This window comes from Penaeus vannamei, chromosome 36 (genome assembly GCF_042767895.1).
Source record: "Penaeus vannamei isolate JL-2024 chromosome 36, ASM4276789v1, whole genome shotgun sequence".
Lineage (NCBI taxonomy): Eukaryota > Metazoa > Arthropoda > Malacostraca > Decapoda > Penaeidae > Penaeus > Penaeus vannamei.
This window is the reverse complement of record NC_091584.1, coordinates 1,667,171-1,669,670: the sequence shown is the minus strand read 5'-3', so window position 1 is coordinate 1,669,670 and position 2,500 is coordinate 1,667,171. Positions and strand designations below refer to the sequence as shown.

The 2,500-nt window shown below is 44.4% G+C and overlaps 1 protein-coding gene across 1 annotated transcript in view; it reads left to right on the top strand.

Moving 5' to 3' along the window:
• The window catches only part of Mlc-c (Myosin light chain cytoplasmic), a 10,344-nt gene that overhangs the window by 578 nt on the left and 7,266 nt on the right, over positions 1 to 2,500 (top strand). The gene's annotated exons all lie outside the window — the stretch shown is intronic.

Below are 2,500 nucleotides of genomic sequence, written 5' to 3'. Positions count from 1 at the left end.
TCAAATAGTCTGTCTCTAGGTATAAAACGTACGTAAAATGAAATAACTTTTTTGATGCTAAAACACACGTAAAAACCCTCTTATCATGAAATTTTACTTCACAAGATAAGGCAAGCTCTCAGACAAGGAGGGAAATACCGGGCAATCAATTTATACAGGTAATTATAGTTAATTTTATATAATTTATTGTTAATTGTTCAGAACAAGACGACGTAAAGCTATACTGTACTGCAAAGGCCAACAAACCTTCCTGTTATAGCCTATATTTGTCGTGCTAGAGCTCAAATTTGTTCCTTATTTGATTATAAAGTGTGAGAGAGTATTAAATGTTCCGGCTTGACAATTGCGAGAGAGATCTAAATGTTCCCTCTTGCCAGAATACATGTTAGAATCTTTTGTATTTTTTGAACGTGAAGCAGAGAGATGGTGGTGGCTTCGCTAGACTGTGCTGTGCTAGTGTAGATTCGTGGACTGAGATGTGTGATTGTGTGCTTGATTTAGCTTCACGTAGAATATATTTTTGTAAACTTTTATCACAGGACATCATGGAGTTACAATAACAGTTAGGCAATAGTCTTAAAGAACCTAGACTAATACTTGATGAAGAAAATCTCTTGTTTGTTGAAAGTCTAGGTAAAGTCCGCAGTCACATCGATGAAATTATGGTGACTCAAGTAATGACCATGGCCTCCACACCTGTAGTTCTTTGGCAGAACCATCAGACACTTACCTCACATACAGACAAAGTACATGTAGATTGAAGTGACAATTTATGACCATGTAAAGATCCTGCCAAAACTCACTTCTCTGCCAGAATAACTTAGTTACATAGCCTATCTGTGTGAAAGGTTACAACAGGAACACATCCGCCAGAGACAAAGTCAAACTAATAAAAACACAAACCGCCTAGACCCTTTACAGTATTTCTCCGGATAGTGTATGCTTTATATAAACATTCTGGCTAGTGTATCCTGTTTTAAGCATTGTGGGCCGATCTCTTCTCCATTGGAGATCTGTTGGTTTTTACCGAAGTTCTGAAAGTGTCGTAGCCATAGCAACTAGGTAACTGGGTAAATTTATAGATTCAAGAATTGCTAGATTTTTATTGAATGTTCTTTGTATTTATCATTAGCTTATTTTGTCTTTGTTTTTTTGGAGTCATGTGGTGAATATTCAACCAATATTTTGTTTTTTGCATAAATACTTTATTTAATAAGAAATAGTAAAGCGTTACATAGGTGAAAGTGAGGAATAAGGAGATAATGTGAGAAGGAAACAAGGAATTTGTGCCAAGGAGAATGTGAAGAAAGTTACTACCTTGGGTATGGGCTCTTATTGTTGGTAGTTAATTCTTTTGTCTTTCTATTGTCTTGTCATTTTCTCTCTCTCTCTCTCTCTCTCTCTCTCTCTCTCTCTCTCTCTCTCTCTCTCTCTCTCTCTCTCTCTCTCTCTCTCTCTCTCTCTCTCTCTCTCTCCTCCTCCCTCTCTCCCTCCCTCCCTCCCTCTCTCTCTCTCTCTCTCTCTCTCTCTCTCTCTCTCTCTCTCTCTCTCTCTCTCTCTCTCTCTCTCTCTCTCTCTCTCTCTCTCTCTCTCTCTCTCTCCCTCCCTCTCTTTCCCTCTTTTCCCCTCTTTCCACTCGCCTGCCCTCCTCTCTCTCTCTCTCCACTCTCTCTCTCTCTCTCCCTTTCTCTCCCTCTCTCTCCCTCTCTCTCCCTCTCTCTCCTCTCACGCTCTCTCCCCACCCCTCTCTCTCTCTCTCTCTCTCTCTCTCTCTCTCTCTCTCTCTCTCTCTCTCTCTCTCTCTCTCTCTCTTGCTCTCCTCTCTCTCTCTCTCTCTCTCTCTCTCTCTCTCTCTCCCCCTCCCTCCTCTCCCTCTCCCTCTCCCTCCTCTCCCTCTCCCTCTCCCTCTCTCCTCTCCCTCTCCCTCTCCCTCTCTCCTCTCCCTCTCCCTCTCCCTCTCCCTCTCTCTCTCTCTCTCTCTCTCTCTCTCTCTCTCTCTCTCTCTGTCTCTGTCTCTCTCTCTCTCTGTCTCTCTCTGTCTCTGCTCTCTCTCTCTCTCTCTGTCTCTCTCTCTCTCTGTCTCTCTCTCTCTCTCTCTCTCTCTCTCTCTCTCTCTCTCTCTCTCTCTCTCTCTCTCTCTCTCTCTCTCTCTCTCTCTCTCTCTCTCTCTCTCTCTCTCTCTCCCCCTCTCTCTCTCCCTCTCTCTCCCTCTCTCTCCCTCTCTCTCCCTCTCTCTCCCTCTCTCTCCCTCTCTCTCTCTCTCTCTCTCTCTCTCTCTCTCTCTCTCTCTCTCTCTCTCTCTCTCTCTCTCTCTCTCTCTCTCTCTCTCTCTCTCTCTCCCTCTCTCTCTCCCTCTCCCTCCCTCCCTCCCTCCTCCCTCCCCTCCCCTCCCTCTCTCCCTCTCTCTCTCCCTCTCCGTTCCTCCTCACTCCCCTTTCTCTCTTTCTCCCTCTCTCTTTCTCTCTCTCCCTCTCTCACTTCTATTCTCTTTTCTCTCTCT